The 21451-nt window shown below is 40.2% G+C and overlaps 1 long non-coding RNA gene across 1 annotated transcript; it reads left to right on the top strand.

Moving 5' to 3' along the window:
- The first annotated feature begins 1488 nt into the window (after nucleotides 1-1488).
- LOC129533084 (uncharacterized) lies at nucleotides 1489-20434 on the top strand. Its single transcript, XR_008679115.2, has 3 exons — nucleotides 1489-1792; nucleotides 3494-3587; nucleotides 20371-20434. It is a non-coding gene; the product is annotated as an uncharacterized lncRNA (long non-coding RNA).
- Nucleotides 20435-21451: the final 1017 nt, after the last annotated feature.

Below are 21451 nucleotides of genomic sequence, written 5' to 3'. Positions count from 1 at the left end.
AGGCAGCAAGCAAAGGGTGCATTCATCTATTCATGTATATATACATATGTCATCTCTCTCTCTCTTACCCTGTACACACATGCACATGTACATGTGCATGTGTGAGCATTTTTCTACCTTAGTGACTAAGCCAGCAAAGAGGCAGTGTGTACACTGTGCTCTAGGGAAGTGGTCTTGCCACCTTTTCTTTTCTGCTCATTCCAAGTGCATTGCATGCCCACACTTCCAAAACCCTGAAGTTTGAAGCATTTCCCTCCATGTAAAAGCTCAGTTGCACAGGCTCCCCTGGTACTTGGCTGGGAAGAGGACTTCAGCCTTTTATTCCTTGGTCTCCCAACCTGGCAAGCCATTCTGCATTCACAAATGCTTTGGAAGTTTTGCTGATCTGTCCTAGAAAAAATTAAACACATGGTTCTCCCACGTGAACAGTGGAGAGTTCTTCATCACCCTGGCAATTAGAAAAGATTTGCTAATACACAAAAACATGAAAATGATAATAAGCTCATATCCAAGTGATAGGAGTAGGGGGGATATTTTTTCTTTGCCTTTCAATATTCTGGGTTTTTTTCTTTAATGAGCATGTATTCCTTTTGTAATAAGAAACAAGTGTGTTTTAAAAAATAGCTAAAATGCCAGGCATGGTGGCTCACACCTGTAATCCCAGCATTTTGGGAGGCTGAGGTGGTGGATCACTTGAGGTCAGGAGTTCGAGGCCAGCCTAGCTAACATGGTGAAACCGTGTCTCTACTAAAAATACAAAAATTAGCTGGGCGTGGTGGCATGTGTCTGTAATCCCAGCTACTCTGGAGGCTGAGGGAGAAGAATCGCTTGAACCTGCGAGGCGACTTTGCAGTGAGCCGAGATTGTGCCACTGCACTCCAGCCTGGGCGACAGAGTGACTATCTCAAAAAAAAAAAAAAAAAACCCGCTAAGAAAGAAAGAAACGGGCAAGTTGTGTATGATTAAGTGTCAGATCTGAAGCACAGTTTTGCAAGTTGGCCCTTTGAAAGCACCTCAGAGCCAGAGGTGCAGTCTTTTGATTGGGATTTTGAAGGGGGCTGAGTCTAGGGGGGCAGGAGGTGGTGAAGAGGGAGGCTCTAGGAATCAAGGGCAGTGAGAGAAGGCAAACGTCTTTTATTGACTGTGGGGTTTTTTTTGTTTGTTTGTTTGTTTTTTTGAGATGAAGTCTAGCTCTGTCGCCCAGGCTGGAGTGCAGTGGCATGATCTCAGCTCACTGCAACCTCCGCCTCCCAGCTTCAAGTGATTCTCCTGCCTCAGCCTCCCGAATAGCTGGGATTATGGGCATATCCCACCACACCCGGCTAGTTTTTGTGTTTTTAGTAGAGACAGGGTTTCACTATGTTAATCAGGCTGGTCTCCAACTCCTGACCTTGTGATCCGCCTGCCTCGGCCTCCCAAAGTGCTGGGATTGCAGGCACTGCACCCGGCCGACTCTTTGGCTTTTTAAAGACCGCTTGGATAGTTGGACCTGTGCTGGTTCTTGGAACTGGAATTTCTTCTTCAAAATAACACGTACAGTATTTACTTGACAAACCTTTCCAAAGAAGAAAAGCTAAAAACAAACACAAAAAAACAAAACAAAACAAAAAAGAAACACCAAAACCAAAAATAGAAAAGCCAGCAAACTAGAATGAGTAGAGCCGAAGTTCCTATTTCTGAAGAGATAGGAATATATTAAAACTCCTGGATCAAGGTCCATTCATCCTCTCTGGGGGTCTTTTGCCAGGATCTGTTGATTCGACGGGAAACAGAGGTGTCAGCAGTTGTGGATGTGAGTATGAGAGATGACCTGCAGCCCGCAAACACCATTAACGTGTCTGGTGTGTTGTCTCAGCAGGAGGGGCTTCTAGCTGCTCCGCTGTTTCTTTCTGACCTGCATCTGCTTGTCTGTTATTGTTCATAGGTTTTCTGGGTAACTATAAGCAACGGCCTTGTTAGTTCCTCTTGAGATTGCCCACTACTCCCCACCCTTATTTCTCACCTCCCAGCATCCTGTTTGTCTCCCTGACTCTGTTCCCCGCCCTGTCCCCACCCTTACAGAGCTACCAGCCCTTTTAGCCATGTTTTCTTCCCTTAGCTCATTAATTTTAACCTTTTATTAAATGTTCTCACATCAAACAAGGCACGTCATCTATCCAATTGTTTATTCATTAATTTGTGCTTTCTTCTATCGTGAATATCTTTAAAATATGTCCAGATGTATATTGCAGTGTGTCTTCCCTTCCTCCCCTTGTCTTGAAGATACTGTTATATACCTAATGTAAATGACGAGTTAATGGGTGCAGCACACCAACATGGCACATGTATACATATGTAACAAACCTGCATGTTGTGCACATGTACCCTAGAAACTTAAAGTATAATAAAAAATAAATAAATAAAAATTTAAAAAAAAATAAAAAAAAGAATGGAAGAGGATAAAAGAAAGTATGGACAGCTTTGAATTATGTAAAAGGCTTTTTTTTTGGTGTGCTTTGCTCTTAAAGTTACTTGCTTATGATAGGAACAAGAAATCTACAATATATATTGTGTTCATGCTCACATCAATATGTTTAGTTTATTAGATTTTCCAGAATATTTTAGCCCGTCAATAATTTTTGGGTTTTTTTTGTTTGTTTTTTGAGACAGAGTCTTGCTCTGTCACCCAGGCTGAGTGTAGTGGTGCAATATCGGCTCACTGCAACCTCCGCCTCCTGGGTTCAACAGATTCTCCTGCTTCAGCCTCCCTAGTAGCTGGGGCTATAGGCGTGTGCCATCATGCCTGGCTAATTTTTTGTGTTTTTAGTAGAGATGGGTTTTCACCGTGTTAGCTAGGATGGTCTCGATCTCCTGACCTCATGATCTGCCTGCCTCGGCCTCCCAAAGTGCTGGGATTACAGGCGTGAGCCACTGTGCACAGCCCAGCCAGTCAATAATTTTATGTGAAGTGTCTGGACTTACATTCAAATTTTTCTCATTGCTGTTGCAAATGGGTCTATTAACTATGAAACGTTGTAGAGTCTAGCACTTCAGTTTTGCAGGTTTATGAGGAATATTTAAACATTTTAAAAAATCATCATAAAAGAAGTCATCAGTGCTCTAGCACAACTAAATATATAATTCTGCCTAGTAGTCATGGTATCTTCACAATAGAGAAAATTCACTTTCTAGAAAAGAGAAACATTTAGTTTTTTAAAAAGGAGGGAAACACTTTCAAAATTTGAGTACAACTTTTGCTACACAGTAATGTGTCTAATCAGTTTCCTTTTCTGCACTAAAGATAAGGGAAATGGATTCAAAAGAAGCAGGAATGGATGACGGTATTCTAAACTCATATCAATATCTTGTTTCTTTTGCTATTTCATCAATATCTGAAAAATAAGATTTCCCCTCAGATTCACACGAATGTGTCTCCTTTTCCATGTTTGTTTATTTTCTTATGTGGCAAATTGTTTCAAATGCAATTGATTTTCTTTCATTCATGCCTATGAAGATGAGGGCATCTTAAAGGAGTTCCGAAGATTTAGGAGGAAACAGGAGAAGTCTTGAGGAGCATTTATCACCACCTCCCAGGAGAGACACTCTTGGTAGGATATCAGCTTACTTTCTCGAACCACATATCTCAAGGTGTTCCCAGTTGTGATGCATTTGAAAGTACCTGTCTGAAGTCCAGTCCTCAGGACTTTTCAATTTTCATTAGGTGGTAGTTATCAAATGAGTAGTGTAGTTTGGATAATGACAAAATTAGTCACATTTATTAATGTATTTCCCTTAACTTTCTTCTGTACCTGCAGAAGTACCCTTAGATCCAAACAAACAAACAAACAAACAACGCCCCCCCCAAAAAAAAACCCAGTTAATCTAGACCATTTGGTACAGATGACTGACAAAGATGCATTGTATAATTCAGACACAGCAATTGCTGTGTCTGAGATCTCGGCTCACTGCAACCTCCACCTCCCAGGTTCAGGCAATTCTCCTGCCTCAGCCTCCCGAGTAGATGGGATTACAGGTGTCCACCACCACACCCGGCTAATTTTTGTATTTTTAGTAGAGACGGGGTTTCACATGTTGGCCAGTCTGGTCTCGAACCCCTCATCTCATGATCCACCTGCCTCGGCCTCCTAAAGTGTTGGGATTACAGGTGTGAACCACTGCACCCTGCCAACACTGTTGATTATGTTATTATTTCAATTCCAGATAACAGTCTTAATTTCTGTCTCTCTCTCTCTTTTTTTTCTCTTTCTCTCTTTCTTTCATACAGAGTCTTGCTCTGTCTCCCAGGCTGGAGTACAGTGGTGTGATCTAGGCTCACTACAACTTCTGCCTCCCGAGTTCAAGCTATTCTCCTGCCTAAGCCTCCCAAGTAGCTGGGATTATAAGTGCACGCCACCATGCCCAGCTGATTTTTAAATTTTTAGTAGAGATGGGGATTTCACCATATTAGCCAGGCTGGTCTCAAACTCCTGACCTCAAGTGATCTGCCCACCTCGGCCTCCCAAAGTGCTGGGATTACAGGCGTGAGCCACCGCACCTGGCCCAGGTAATGGTCTTTCTATTCCATCATCTTTAGAAATTAGGAAAGGAAGGCAAAAATTTTTAGCCTGTTTTAAAGAAAACCTTTCCTGTATCATTGTTTTAAACAGATATGTGTATCATTCACCTTTTCTTTTCAAATCTGAAAAACAAATTCTCCAAAAAATTTTTAAATTGTTTTTATACTCTAGAATTATTACCAGCACAACCACTCTGTGCACTTTACATTTCTAGTTAGCAGCTGGGCGCGGTGGCTCATGCCTATAATCCCAGCACTTTGGGAGGCTGAGGCAGGTGGATCATTGGAGGCCAGGAGTTGGAGACCAGCCTGGCCAACATGGCGAAATCCTGTCTCTACTAAAAATACAAAAATTAGCTGGGTGCAGTGGCACACACCTGTGATCCCAGCACTTTGGGAGGCCGAGCAGGGGGCGGATCACTTAAGGTCAGCATTTCGAGACTACTCTGGCCAACATGGTGAAACCCTGTCTCTAGTAAAAATACAGAAATTAGCCGGGTGCAGTGACGCATGCCTGTATTCCCAAGCTACTCAGGAGGCTGAGGCAGGAGAATCGTTGTTGCAGTGAGCTGAGATCGCGCCACTGCACTCCAGCCTAGGTGACAGCAAGACTGTCTCAAAAACAAAAACAAAAACAAACACAAACACAAATACATTTCTAGTTTGCTTGAACTCTTGTAGTTGTTTATAAGCTACTTAGAGCAAGGGCTTTGTCTTTTTTATAGTTTCTGTTACAATTTTTATACTTAACAGACAGTTCTATATTTTTCTAACAACTAATTTCCTTGGCCATAAAAATAACTTTTCTTATTCTTTTCTTTTTTTTTTTTTTTGAGACAGAGTCTCACTGTCACCCAGGCTGGAGTGAAGTGGCGCAATCTCAGCTCACTGTAACCTCTGCTGCCTGGGTTCAAGCCATTCTCCTGCCTCAGCCTCCCAAGTAGCTGGGATTACAGGTGACTGCCGTCGCGTCTGGCTAAGTTTAGTATTTTTAGTAGAGACGAGGTTTCACCATGTTGGCCAGGCTGATCTCGAACTCCTGACCTCGTGATCCACCCGCCTTGGCCTCCCAAAATGCTGGGATTATAGGCGTGAGCCACTGTGCCCGGACATATACATGACTTTTAAAATTTGAATTTATTTCTCCATAAATAGGATGCTTGTACTATTATTTATCTAATATTGATTTGCATTTTTATATCTTATACCTTATGGCTTATCACTTGCTTTAGTACCTCTGTTATATTCTTGAAAGTATAAACTTTACTCAAAATAGTATAATTTAAAGCTATTTCTCAAGGAAAATATTAAATATAATTAAATTTAACTATAATATTTAATAATTACATATATTTAAAGTATTATAATTAAGAGTTTCATATAAAATGTCCTGTTATATCACATAAAAATGGATGTCCTATTGAAAGGAGAAAAATTATCTTGTCCCCTTTGTAGAGCATGCGATGGGGTGTGGCTTGGACTCGCTTCTTCGCTGCCCTGCTCCTCAAAACCCCTAGGGGTGGCTGGGCACGGTAGCTCATGCCTGTAATCCCAGCACTTTGGGAGGCTGAGCTGGGCAGATCGCTTGAGGTTAGGAGCTCGAGACCAGCCTGGCCAAGATGGTGAAACCCTGTCTCTACTATAAATACCAAAATTAGCTGGGCGTGGTGGCACATGCCTGTATCCCAGCTACTCAGGAAGCTGATGCAGGAGAATTGCCTGAACCTGGGAGGTGGAGGTTGCAGTGAGCTGAGATCACACCACTGCACTCCAGCCTTGGCAACAAAGCAAGACTGTCTCAAGAAAAAAAACAAAAAACAAAAAACCCTAGGGGGAGCAGGCAGATGGGCAGGTCATGGGGAGTGTGGACTCCAGCCCCATGGCAGTGTCTAGGGGTGAATGTTTACCGCTCCTGAAGCCCCAGTGGGCGTGTGTTACCATGTGCTCTTTTAGTTTAGCCATCCGTAGGTGGCTTGTGTCAGTCAGCTCAATGAGACCCCCTGCTTTATTGCAAGGACAGAGGACTTTCTGCATCTTGGGGTTTCTTGCCTTGGTGTACTAGAAAAATTGGATCACACATGGGCTTGGAGAATGAGTGCAAGGTTTTTTGTTTTTTGTTTTGAGACAGAGTCTCACTCCGTTGCCCAGGCTGGAGTGCAGTGGCACCATCTTGGCTCACTGCAACCTCTGCCTCCTGGGTTTAAGTGATTTTCCTGCCTCAGCCTCCCAAATAGTTGGGACTACAGGCATGTGCCACCACACCCAGCTCATTTTTGTATGAGCTTTGGTAGAGATGGGTTTTACCGTGTTGGCCAGGCTGGTCTCGAACTCCTGATCTCAAGTGATCTACTTGCCTCAGCCTCCCAAAGTGCTGAGATTACAGGTGTGAGCCACCACGCCCGGCCTGAGTGCAATATTTTATTGAGTTAAAATAGCTCTCGGCAGGTGGGGGAGCCAGAAGGGGGATATAGTGAGAAGGTGGTTTTCCCCTGGAGTCCAGCCACTCAGCAGCCTGGGCCCTTCTCCGACCACTCTGGCCAAACTGTGTCATTCCCCCGGTTGATGGCCTGCCAGTGTCTGTCGGTGTACTCTTATGCCAGTGCATTCCTCTGCTTGTGTTCTTCCGCTGGTGTGTTCCTCTTAACGTCCAGCCGCTTGTGTCTCTGCCTGCTAGGGTCTCAGGGTTTTTATAGGCACAGGATGGGGGCATGGCAGGCTGGAGTGGTCTTGGGAAATGCAACATTTAGGCAGGAAAACAGAAATGCCTGTCCTCACATAGGTCTGTGGGCACAGGCTCATGGGTGGAGCTCTAGCCAGGGACCACACCCTTCCCTTCCCTACACTTCCCTGCCCTCCTCTAGTATCACTGTTATATCACATAAAAATATTAGACTGGGGGTTAAATGAAGAATGCTTACTGAAATAGCCAAGGACTGACATTCATGCTTATGTGTGAGGTTAGGAACCACTCTCCTGCCTCATCCTAACTACCTTTATTTATCATATTGCTTGGATGCAATTATATGAAAAGAAATATAGCAACAAGATTTTTAAAGGTCATGTGAAGATGGGATCAAGCAGCTAGAAAGCCACTTGAGGAATATTACACTGCTTTTTCCCATTAAATTAGAGAAAAAAATTTTTTTTTTTTTGGAGACAGGGTCTCCCTCTGTCACCCAGGCTGGAGTGCAGTGGCACAGTCTCAGCTCACTGCAGCCTTGACCGTCCAGGCTCAAGTGATCCTCTCACCTCAGCCTTCCAGGTCGTTGGGACTACAGGCACACGCCGCCATGACTGGCTAATTTTTTGTATTTTCACCATGGTGCCCAGGCTGGTCTCCGAACCCTTGAGCTGCCTCGGCCTCCCAAAGTGCTGGGATTACAGGCGTGAGCCACTGTGCCTGGCCAAGAGAAAAGAATTTGATTGACATTGGCTCATGTTTCATATCAAGTGAATCAGAAGAATCAGATATTTTTTAAAAAATTATTTTTAATTCTTTATGGTATTCCTTCTACCTATGATTGCACAAACACACATTAACTGTTTGCCAAAGCCCACAAAACAGCTGAAGTGTATTTCTTGGTCCTGCTGCTGATCTGGTTATCTGAGGCAAATGCCTACTTAATCAAAAAAACAGCAAGAGGGGAGCCAGGTAAGGTGGCTCACGCCTGTAATACCAGCACTTTGGGAAGCAGAGGCAGGAGAATCGCTTGAGCCCAGGTGTTCAAGACCAACCTGGACAACATAGTGAAACCCTGTCTCTACAAAAAATAGAAAAATTAGCCAGGTGTGGTGGTGCGTGCCTGTAGTCCCAGCTACTCAGGAGGCTGAAGTGGGAGGATCCCTTGAGCCTGAGAGGTTGAGGCTGCAGTGAACCATGATTGTGCCATTGCATTCCAGCCTGGGCAAGAGAGTAAGACCCAGTCTCAAAAACAAGAAAAAGAACAAGTGGCAAGAGGAATAGTATGAAGCCTTGGGAAGGAAATGCCGCTGGGCATTAATCAAATAGATATTATTCAAAAGTAGGGCATGATGGATATTTATTATACTGGTGTTAACAGTAAAGTGATACCTTTTGGAAGTGACAGCATCACTTTGAACTATGTTATTGTAGTTCTTCTCTATTTCCCACTTTGAGTAGAACTTGTGCTCAAGTTGTTAATGTTAACAGACTTGGATTTGCCAGTGCCTTCTCTGGCTCTCTGTGCTTTCAAGGCTGGGGTTGTGTGTAAATGCTGACTGTGTGTTTTCCAGTGATTTAATTAAAATCTCTTTATAATATTTGCTGGATTCCAACCTAGATAGGGTAGAATTAAGTGTTTTTAAAAGTTCCTGTCCTCAAAGAGTTTTTAACCTAGAATAGAAACCAGATAAACTCACACAAAGATAACTAATGGTATGAGGAAGTAAGCGATACATTTAAAAAAAAAAAAGTCCCTAAAGAAAGTGGTATTACTTTATTACTTTGGCTTCAGAGGATGAAGAAGGCTTCATGTGAGAAGAGGGGTTTGAGCTGAGCCTAGCAGGATGGTATTTCTGGAAGTGATGCAGAGACCAGTGTGGTTTCAGCAGATGGATCCTGTGGGGGACTTGGGGAAATGAGGTTGGATTGGCAAGAGAGAGAGCTATGCAGTGCTTAAATTTAGGCCAGGGAGTTTGGATGTTAAACAATTAAGGATGTACTCTACCAAAATTGGATTTTCCAAGACCAGCATGGATTTCATGACATTTTGCCCTTTCCAATTAAGGTGATTTAAGTGTGACAATATTTAAAGTTTAACAAAGCTTATATATATATATATTTAAAAATCAGGTAATACATATTTTTTTCAGACTGTGTTCTAATTTGGTATTTGGAAATAGAATCATTTATCCAGTCTTCAAATATTTGCTAAATATCTGTGCCAGGCTCAGGATTGGACATTTATGGAATAGGTCAACAATTATTTATTAGGTGCTTACTATGGGCCAGGCTGTGTTCTAGGCACTTAGGATACAGTATAGAGCAAAAAGAAAAACACTTGCCCTCATGGAGCTTTTATTCTAGTGGTATGTTAGTTTACTAGGGCTGCCATAGCTGGATGGCTTAAACAACAGATGTTTATTTTCCTGCAGTTCTATAGGTTGGAAGTTCATGATCAAGGTGGTGTTGGCAGGGCTGGTTTCTTCAGGGGAGCTGTGCGGAAAGGATCTGCTCCAGACTTCTTCTTGTTGACTTGTAGATGGCCCTCTTCTCCCTTTGTCTTCACATTGTCTTCCCTCTGTCTGCATCCAGATTTTCTCTTAAAGAACATCGGTCATATTACATTAGGTCCTACTCTAATGACCTCATTTGAACTTAATTACTTCTGTAAAGACCCTATCTCCAAATACAGTCACATTGGGCTGGGCATGGTGTCTCACACCTGTAATCCCAGCACTTTGGGAGGCTTAGATGGGCAGATCACTTGAGCCTGGGAGTTTGAGACCAGCCTGGGCAACACAGCAAGACCTTGTCTCTACAAAAAATACAAAAATTAGCCAAGCATGGTGGTGTGTGCCTATAGTCCCAGCTTCTTGGGAGGCTGAGGTGGGAGGATTGCTTGACCCTGGGAGGTTGAGACCAGCTTGGACAATGTGGCGAAACTCCATCTCTACAAAAAACTAGCCAGGTGTGGTGGCGTGTGCCTGTAGTCCCAGCTACCCAGGAGGCTGAGGTGGAAGGATCATCTGAGACTGGAAAGTCGAGGCTGCAGTGAGCCGTGATCACACCACTGCACTCCAGCCTGGGTGATGGAGTGAGACCTTGTCTCAAAAAACAAGCAAACAAACACAACCCAAATGCAGTCATATTCTTGGATATGAAGGGTTAGGACTTCAACATGAATTGTGGCTAGGGACACAGTTCTGCCTGTAACAAGTGGAAATTGGTGATAAAGCAGTGAATAAACCCTACAAGTTGGGTGGTCGTTTGCAATGTGGCGGGCATTGTACCAGGCATGTTTGTGTGCATCATTTCATTGAATGCTTGTAACCAACCTGTGAGATAGGTGTTGTTATCTCCACTTCACAGTGAGGAAACTGAGGGCAGACCACGTTTGTTCATAGGGAGGTTTGCTTTTGTGATAGTATGTTTAATGCTTTCATTGGGTCAAAGCCTTGGAAATAGAAATTGAGCTACAGCTAAATGTGTAGCTGAATTCATGGCAAATTCAGATTCAGAGCAGACCAAAGTCTGGATGTTAAAATAGAGCTGGGGGTGGGGAAGGTTTGTTTGTTTGTTTTACATTAGTTTCTAAGAATAAAACCAAAGATAGGAGTTTTTTGTTGTTGTTGTTTTCGTTTTTGTTTCGAGACAGAGTCTCGCTGTGTCGTCCAGGCTGGAGTGCAGTGGCACAATCTCAGCTCACTGCAACCACCACCTCCCAGGTTCAAGGGATTCTCCTGCCTCAGCCTCCCAAGTAGCTGGAATTACAGGTGCACACCACCATGTCTAGCTAATTTATTTTTGTATTTTTAGTAGAGACGGGGTTTCGCCATGTTGACCAGGCTGGTCTTCAACTCCTGACTTCAAGTGATCTGCCCGCCTTGGCCTCCCAAAGTGCTGGGATTACAGGCATGAGCCACACACCTGGCTAGGAGTAATCTTTACAATTAAGTATGTTTTTTTCTCTGTAGACAGTCCAGTATATTATATAATAACATTTTTATATATAATAAAACATTATTATACAAATTTATAATGATAATTCTAATAATTTATGATAAATATATAATCATTTTACATATAGCCTACATTTTATATAGCACTGATCATTTCCTTTTGATTATCTAGATTCAAAGAAGTTTATAGGTCATTTTTGACCTGTACCTTTTGATTTATCCCCAGATTAGCAGCCTGCCTGGGCACTCCTCCTGTGGGAGAAATCCTCTTTGCATCAATCAAAAGCTTTGCTTTTGATTCAACCCTGCAACTCCTCTGGTGGGCAGATTCGGATTCAGCAAACACTTATGGAGGTCCTGCCCACCATGTAGCAGGTCATTTTACATCAATCCATGTTTCTCAAAAATATGGAAAAGCAAAGGATAATATGGTGCATGTTCTATAAACATCCATTTTATTCCATTATTTTATGAAATAAAAATCTAAATTAACTGATGAATAATTTAAAACAGAATTTCAGCATTGAGACAATGTAGATATATATTATGGTATAAAATGAAGCATTTGCATGAACTTTTTAGCTAAAATCTGTTTCAAAGAAGTTGCTTTTGTTTTTAGTATACCTTGAGTTCAACACAGATGTGAATGCCCGCTTTTTCCAGAAGGGTTCTTGGGAGAAAACACTGGAGAAGTTCTAAGCACTTTTTTTTTTTTTTTTTTTTTTTTTTAGAGATGGGTTCTTATTCTGTTGTTCAGGCTGGAGTGCAATGGTGCAATCATAGTTCACTGCAGCCTTGACCTCCTGGGCTCAAGTGATACCCCTGTCTCAGCCTCTCGAGTAGCTGGGACTACAGGCATGCGCCATCACACCCAGTTTGAACACTTTATTCATCCAAGTTTCATAACAACCATATGAGGTGTATAATCCTCATTTAAGAGATCAGAAAACAGAAGCTGAGATAAATTATCTTGTCTTAGTTAATACAGTAAGTAAATAGCAGAGGCAGATGTGAAGCTTCCTGGCTCTAATTCCAGGGCATTTCCTATTGCACTAAAGCCACTCCTTGGATGAATAGGCTCAGTCCTCATGGGGCTGGGTAGGTCTCACAGCTCTGCATTTCTGCAAGTACCACCCTCCTTCATTCATGAATTCATGCACTTACTTACACTTTACTCAACAAATATTTATTGGGAGGTAAATTTGGGCCACACTTTATTCCAGACCCTGATGACAAGGGGGTAGCAATGAAGGCATAGCTCATTCCCTCATGGAGCCTGCATTCTAGTGGGAGAACAGATATTCAACAAATAGTTACCAAAACATTTTTCAAAACTGTAATAAGAGTTATAAAGGAAAAATACATGGTACCAGAAGACGAATAAAACAGGTGAATTAATCTAGACTGATGCTAAAGGTCTCTTTCAGAAAGTTGACCTTTGAGATGAAGTTTCAATCATGAATTAACTGGGGGAAAACTTATTTGCACTTAAAATAGTTACAAATTACCATCCTAAAAAACCCTTCATGACAATTCTGTCTATCTCCATTAGATTTCTTCTCTGTTCTACAAGATCAAATGCTCACTTTCAGGTATCACGTTTATTCTCTTCTATTATATTGTTCCTACTGTCTGTCCATCCATCCATCCATCCATCCATCCATCCATCCATCCATCATCTATCTAATTAACTTTCCTTGAGCACCTAATATAAGCCTGGCACTGTTGCACCCCAAGTTCTTTATTTTTTCCTCTCTCTTCTCCTTTTTTCTTTTTGACTTCTTTTTTTTTATCTACCCCTTTATATGATTCTTGAATCTTCTATTTTTGACACCTATCTTTGATGTTATTCTCTTCCCAGTTCTCTTCCATCTCCTCCACCTTGACTAAAAGTATAACTACTCATTCTATTTTCAACAAATGGGTTCTTCACATTTTTATGAAATAAATATTTTTCTAATCAGGTGCGAGAAAATAGATGCTTGTTTGTTTTTACTTGTAATTTCCTTTTTGGTTTTATCGGCTGATTGTAGTTTCTATCTCTTAATAAAGAAATGCCACTAATATAAAACAAACTTTTTGGGGGATATCCATCTATCTATCTCTATCATTTATCTGTATTTTGGATCAGTTCTTTTTTTTCACTATAAATACCTGAAGGTATACAGCTCTATTTGTTTCACATAATATAGCATCTGGAGCTAATGATAATTGCTTCCCAAACTTTTCACATGCTTTAAAAAGAGGTACATCATGGCCGGGCACGGTGGCTCATGCCTGTAATCCCAGCACTTTGAGAGGCCAAGGTGGGCGGATCACCTGAGGTTGGGAGTTTGAGACCAGCCTGACCAACATGGAGAAGCCCCGTCTTTACTGAAAATACAAAATTAGCCGGGCATGGTGGCACATGCCTGTATTCCCAGCTACTCGGGAGGCTGAGGCAGGAGAATCACTTGAACCTGGGAGGCAGAGGTTGCAGTGAGCCAAGATCACGCCATTGCACTATCATCTTTTCTAGGCCTGCTAATATGCTTGTTCTACCTCTGATATAAATGTACAAATAGATTCAGAAATGCATAGCTCCAAGCTACCCTTCTTTCAGCTTCTTCTATCAAGTTCTCTTTGTCTTCTCTGTCATAACCTGAACATGAGAAATTGTGGTCAATGATTATATAGCATATCAACTATTTAGGCAAACTGCAGGAAAAGTTCTACACTTTGTTCTCTAGCTGCATACAAGTCAGTCAAATTTACCAAATCTTTGGAAAGTCTGAAGACCCAGAGTATACTACATAGTAAGTTCTACCTATCAAATGTTAAGTAGAGGGGACATCACCTTATAGTCATGATGGAATAATAATAGCCTGACCTAACTGCCCATTATAAATTATTGTAATTAATAACTGCTTTTGGACATTGAGCAACAGTCTATATATGACTGTGATCCCTAAGAGAAGAGAAACAAAGTGAATTCAATGACTGCCCTGGTTTTCTGTCTGAAAGCAATTTCTAGACCATGGATCCAGGAAGGAGGGATATGAGCAGATCCTAGTAGCCTCGCTGAATTGATGAGATGAAGATCAGAGTTTGGGGAGGCTGAGGTGGTGAGAGGTACTGGGGCAGAGTTCTGAGAAGGAGGAAGCTATGCAGAAAAAGAGCTCCAGAAATATGCATAGGAATCTCTTGAATTTTTGCTGAGTGTTAGGATACAAGTATGTAGAATGATGCTCTACAAGTCTGGGCAAGAAAAGACTTTTTAGTTGTAAGCTGAATAAACCCAGAGCACACATGAAATGGGAAAGTGTTTTTTGTCTGACTAGCCAAAGGGGAGTCCTCATTCAGCCCTGAAGCATTCAGTGGAGACCTTGGAGGCATCACAAGTTAGAAAATAGGGCTGAACTATCCTTGGAGTGAAGGGTACTCTAGACCAGGGGTGGACATTTTTTGTTAAATTTTCAGAGAGCAAAGATTTTAGGCTTGTGGGTCGTATATTCTCTGTCACAACTAATCTATTTTAGTGTGAAGGCAGCCATAGACAACAGATAAGTGAGTAGGTATGGCTGAGTTCCCATAAAACTTTATTAACAAAAATAGGTGGCTATCCTGTAGGCTGTAGTTTGCAGACCTCTGTTCTAGAACAGTGCTGTCTAGTAGAAATATAATGCATGCCACATATATGGTAAAAAGAAATAGATAAAATTAATTTTAGTAATATATTTTACTTAACACAGTATATCCAAAGTGTCATCAATATGTAACCAATATAAAATTATTAATGAGATACTTTGCATTCTTATTCTCATACTAGGTCTTCCAAATCCAGTGTGTATTTCATGCCTTTATCACATCTCAATTCAGATTAGCCGCATTTCAGTAGCCACAGGTAGCTAGTGACTATCTTATTGGACAGCACAGCCCTAGCCTCTCTCTAGTAAAGCTTAAAAACGGATCTTGAAGATTAGCACTTAACTTCACTGCCTAGCAAAAGAAAGTCCAATACTAATTAAAGGAAGACAACATAATGCAGACACTTAATAATGTAATGATAACAATGCCAGCATCAAACACAATCACTAGATATGCTAAAAAGCAGAAAAAAATACCTGTAACAAGAAGAAGAATCAGTTAAGAGAAACAGAACTGGAAGTAACAAGGTAATGGAATTAGCAGACAAGGATGTTACAACAAATTTTATTAGTGTGTATCAATATTTAAAGGAAAACACAAAAAACAGTTGGGTATGGTGGCTCATGGGGATGATCCCAGCAATTTGGGAAGTTAGAGTGGGAGGATTGCTTGAGCTCAGACGTTCAAGACCAGTCTGGGCAACAAAGTGATATTCCATCTCTACCAAAGATAATTTAAAAATTAGTTGGGCGTGGTGGTACATGCCTGTGGTCCCAGCTACTTGGGAGGCTAAGGTGGGAGGATCATGAGGTTGAGGTTGTAGTGAGCTGTGATTGTGCCACTGCGCTCCAGCCCGAGTGACAGAGTGAGACCCTGTCTCTAAATAAAATAAAATAAAATAAAAATAAACAAAAACACAAAAATAATCAGAAAAAAATGAAAGATAAAAAAGAACCATGGTGAAAAAAATACAACATCTGAAATGAAAATTTCACTAGATGGGATTAATAGATTAGGCAATGCAGAAGAAAAGATTAGTGAACCTACAAATACAGCAGCGTTACCTATGCAAGATGAATCACAGAAATAAAAAACTGAAAAAAAAATTAGTGAACAGAGACCCAGTGATCTGTGGGATAATATCAAGCAGTCTATCATACATGGAGAAAAGGATAAGGGACAGAAAAAGTATTTGAAGAAATAATAGCTGAAAGATTTCAAAATTTGATGAAAACTATTTCGTAAATCTAAGAAGCTTAATGAACCAGGAGATGAAATAATTTCATCAAAAAAATTAAGGTCTAGGTATGGTGGCATGCACTTTTGTAGTCCCAGGTACTAGAGAGGCTAAGGTGGGAACATTGTTTGAGCCTAAGGTTTGAGACCAGCTGGGGCAACATAACAAGACCCCATCTCCAAAAATAAAATGAAATAAAGAAACAAAGGCACATAATTAAGTTGCTGAAGACCAGTGTTGCACAGAAAATCTTAAAGGCAATCAGAGAAGAATACACATTATATACAAAACAGACAATGGAAGGATCACAGACTTCATTTCACCTCCAACTTTGCAAGCCTGAAGACAATGAAATAACATCTTTAGAGTGCTCAAAGAAAAAGGCAGCCTTGAATTCTATATTTAATGAAAACATCTTCAAAAACAAAGATGAAATAAAGTTTATCAGACATAACTTGAGGGAATTTGTTGTCGGCAGATATATGCAACAAGAAATGTTTAAAGGAAATTATTCAGGCCAAAGCAAAATGATACCAGATGGAAACTTGAAAGACACTATTTCAGAAGTAGTAAATATGTGGACAAATAGAAAAGACTTTGTGTCCTTATTTTTAAATTTCTTGAAAAGCTAATTGACTGCATGAAGCAAAAATAGTAACAATGTATTTTTGAGATATATCAAATATGTATTAATAAAAGTAAAATATTTGACCACAGCTTTAAGGACAGGATAGGGAGAAATGGAAGTCTATATAGATGCCCCTTAATTGATGATGGGGTTGCATCCTGATAAACCCATCGTAAGTAGAAAATATCGTAAGTCAAAACTGGCATTTTAGGGACACCATGGGATGCAAAACCATAAAACACAGTATCAAAAAACACTGGCAACACAGTACACTGTAGAGTATCTGTTGTTTACCTTCGTGACTGCATGGCTGGCTGGCAACTGTAGCTTACTGCCACTGCCCAGCATTGCAAGAGACTATCACACTGCATATTGCTAGCCAAGGAAAAGATCAAAATTTAAAATCCAAAGTATGATTTCTACTGAATGTGTATTGCTTTCCCACCATCATAAAGTCAAACCATGGTAAGCCTGTAGCTATAAGAGTTTTACATTACATATTAAGTAGCATAATATTAGTTGAACATGTATAATGAGTTAGAAATATGTATTATAAAAAGTAGGAAAATCATGAAAAATAAAATAAGTTTTATATATATACTTAAACATATATGTGTGTTTGTGTATATACATATATATATCCAGCAATAGAGATAAAATGAAATATTAAAAAGCACTAATTAAATCAAAAGAAGCAGAAAAAAAGAAACAAACAATAACAAGGAGAGATGAGTCTAATAGAAAACCAATAGCAAATAGTAGATTTAAATTCAGCCATACTGATAATTATGTTAAATGTAAGTGGTCTAAACACTCGAATTAAAAGTCAGAGATTGTCAGACTGGTTACGAAAAGTAAGATCCTATTATGTGCTGTGTACAAGAAAACCACTTTGTAGAACAGAAAGTTAGAATTAAAAGGATGGAAAAAGATGTACTATGCAAACATGAATTACAAGAAAGCTAGACTGGTTATGTTACAGCAGACAATATAAAAAGGAATGTTACTAGGAATAAGGAGGAACTTTTCATCATGATAAAGGCGTCAATTCATCAGGATGATATAAGAATCCTAAATGTACTAGAGCTTCAAAATACATGTAGCAAAACTTGACAGAACTGAAAGGAAATTTTAAAAAACCCCACAGTTACAGTTACAGATTTCAATACTCTTCACTTAGCAATCAATAAAGAAGTAAGACAGAAAATCAGCAAGGATGTAGAAGACAGCACCAGTCAACTGGACCTAACTGGACTCTGTCCAATGACAAGAGAATACATTCTTTTCAAGTTCACATGGAACATTAACCAAAAGAGACTAAATGTTAATCATAAACAAGTTCCAACAAATTTAAAAGTATTGAAATCGTAGAGTATGTGCTCCACCCATAATGAAATTAAATTAGAAATAAATAACAGCTATTTGAGAAATCTCCAAATATTTAGGAATTAAGCAATAGACGACTAAACAACACATGGGTCAGAGAAGAAATCACAAGAGAACTTAAAAAATATTTTGAACTGAATAAAAATGAAAACATATCAAAAGTGTGGGATGTAGATGTAGCTACAGCAGTGTCTCAAGGGAAATGTAAAATATTAAATGTTTATATTAGAAAATAAGAAAGGTCTAAAATTAACAATCTAAGATACTGCCTTAAAAAATCACGACACGGAAGACAAATTAAACCCAAAGAAAACAGAAGGGAGAAAATAACAAAGACAAAAGCAGAAATCAATAAAATATAAAACAAAAATAATACAGAAAATCAATGAAACCTAAAGCTGGTTCTTGGAAAATTTCAACAAAGTTTATAAACTTGTAGCCAGATTTGTTAAGAAAAAAAGGGAGAAGACACAAAATATCATACTAGAAATGAGAGTAGGACAGATGCTACAAACATCACAAGGAAAATACATGAATATTATGAATAACTTTATGTCAATAAATTCAACAACCTAGATGAATGGACAGTTCCTTAGAAAATACAACATACTGTGTGTGACTGAAGAAGCAGAATAGCCCTATATTTAGTAAAGAAATTAAATGTGTAGTTTAAAAACCTCCCACAAAAAAACCTTGAGGCCCAGATGGCTTCGGTTGTGAATTCTATCAAACTTTTAAGAAAGAAATATACCAATGTTTTACAAACTCTTAGAAACTAGGAGGATGAAATACTGCCCAGTTCATCTTATGAGGCTAGCGTCATCTTGGTATGAAATCTGATAGATATTACAAGGGGAAAAAACTTCATAAACACAGATGTAAAAATCCTTAGCAAAATACTAGCAAATTGTGTGCAACACTCTCTTAAAGAAATAATGTGTCATGGCCAAGTGGGGGTTATTGCAGGAATGTATGAGCAGCTAGAGGAAGACCATCGAAGGTGGGGGTGTATGATGATGGGAAGAACAAATAAAAGTAAGAAGAGAGCACCTTTGGCTCCAATCATCTTGATTTCTATTTTGACTGTGGTCAACATTGCCAAGCATTTACCACATTCCAGGAAACATGTTCAGAGCTTTATGTGGATTCTTTTGTTTAGTCTTTATTAGAACCCCATGAGGTAGGTACTGTTGTAGTGGGCATTTTATAGATGAGTAAACTAAGGCACAGAGAAATTTGAGAACCTGTCTGCAGTCCCCTGGCTGTTAAGATTTGGACCGATGCTTGTCTGACTTCAGACCCTGCACTCTTTGTTAATGTGACACTTTGCACAGAACTACTCATTTTCTTTGCTTTTGCCTAGCAAGGCTTATTTCATCAATCTGAAACACCCACTTTTTTGGTCCATAATTAAGAACTGATCTCTGAATCAAAATGCTAACTACTTTCAAATGCAGAATATTTCCAAAATAAAAGTATGTTTCTTAACTTACAAAAGTCATAACGGGACACTGGGAGATATGTTCCATTATCCCCTCCTCAATTTTGATGTGGTTACAAATATTGTGGTGTCCAAGAAGTGGAAAAAAATCCTTTCCCCCGCTATGTGTAGAACAAAATGCTTTTACTTTTCACTGTGTGTAGACCTAGATTTCAATGCTGGCACTGTGGCTTGATGGCATGTAGACCAGACCTGGGCAAGTTATTTAAGCCCGGTGAGCTTCATTCCCCATTTGTAAGGTTCTGCCTTCCACACAGGATAGTGTGAGGATTAGAAAGCTATCCAGCCACACTTCAATTTTCTTTTCTTTCCTCTGCTTTTCCCTGGCTTTTTCTCCTCGATGCTGCTTCCCCGGAGTCTCAGAAGTTTGAGTCTCTCAAGAAAAGTGTTTATCAAACTTTTAATTTTTTAATTTTTATTTTCTATATTCACCTTATCTTACATAATTTCAAAGTTGTTTTGACCATTGTCCACTGTAAGAAATATGCTTTACTTCATAAACCAGTATTTACATTATACACAAATGTATGTATAATGAACATGATCACCCAATTTACAGTACACACTGGGAAAGTTATTATTTTGAAGGTAGCAACCATGCTGGGCCAATAAGAATAAAGCAGGGTGTTCTGGGCAAATTGGGCCACATGTCCCCAAATCACTTGACCTTATGTATTTGGATACATTCTGTTTTCTTGTATTCTAGCTAATTTAAAAAATGCTTTTCAGGACTTATTACATTAATTTTATAACCCACTAATGAGTCTAAACCAAGCATTTCTGATTACCTCTAGAGAATAACTTGTCTGACTACCAGTATTCTTGGATGCAGAAGTGCTGAAGATGAGCACACACACGTACGGAGAATTTCTGGAGAATTCAGCTGCTCAGAACAAGGTGCATTCCAATTGCCAGAGCTACACTCATTCTAACTCCCTTCATTCATTCTCTACCCATTCTTTCATTCACTGATTTGTCAAATGCTTTGAGCACATGCTGTATTACCAAATGCTGGGAGCTATCAGACACTGGGTGCTGGGACGTAGTTTCTGCCCTTGAGGAGTTCCTGTGTTCTAGTGGGGCTGACACAAAAATAATCACAGGACAGGGAGATGAGTGACACCTTAAAGGTGAACAAAAGGCCTTGGGAACATGGAAGAAAGATCCACCAGCCATGCCAGGGAGAAGGAATGGGTTCTGAGGAATAGAGTTAACATTGAAATTGAAGTTCTTGAGCAAGATGTGGATGGACTCGGGGAATGAGAGGAGCTACTCAAACCAGCCAGCACGCTGCTCAAGGCAGCTCACAAGCCGGTGTACACAATATTTTACTACTAGAGTTAGTGTGTATGTGTATCTATTTCTGTTGTTTTTCTCAAACTTAGTTTAAACTTCATGAGCTTATGTCACTTCATGACACCCCCTCTATGTCTATCTCCCCAACCTAGTTGTTTTTTTTTTTTTTTTTTTTGAGACAGTTTCGCTCTTGTTGCCCAGTCTGGAGTGCAATGGCGCGATCTTGGCTTACTGCAACCACCTCCCAGGTTCAAATGATTCTCCTGCCTCAGCCTCCCGAGCAGCTGGGATTACAGGCGCCCATCACCATGCTCAGCTAATTTTTGTTATTTTTAGTAGAGATGGGGTTTCACTATGTTGGCCACACTGGTCTCGAACTCCTGGCCTCGTGATCCGCCCGCCTCGGCCTCCCAAAGTGCTGGGATTACAGGCGTGAGCCACCGCACCCGGCCTCCCCAACCTGGTTTTTTAACATACAACGAATGGGTGTGAGTTCCCTCTTCTTTCTTCTTTCACCCAACTTATCCAGCTCTCTTTTTCTTCACAGCACTTTTCGTCTCCTAAGTGTACCATATAATT

This window comes from Gorilla gorilla, chromosome 3 (assembly GCF_029281585.2).
Source record: "Gorilla gorilla gorilla isolate KB3781 chromosome 3, NHGRI_mGorGor1-v2.1_pri, whole genome shotgun sequence".
Classification (NCBI taxonomy): domain Eukaryota; kingdom Metazoa; phylum Chordata; class Mammalia; order Primates; family Hominidae; genus Gorilla; species Gorilla gorilla.
The sequence above is the reverse complement of the archived record's forward strand: the minus strand, read 5'-3'. Positions and strand labels throughout refer to the sequence as shown.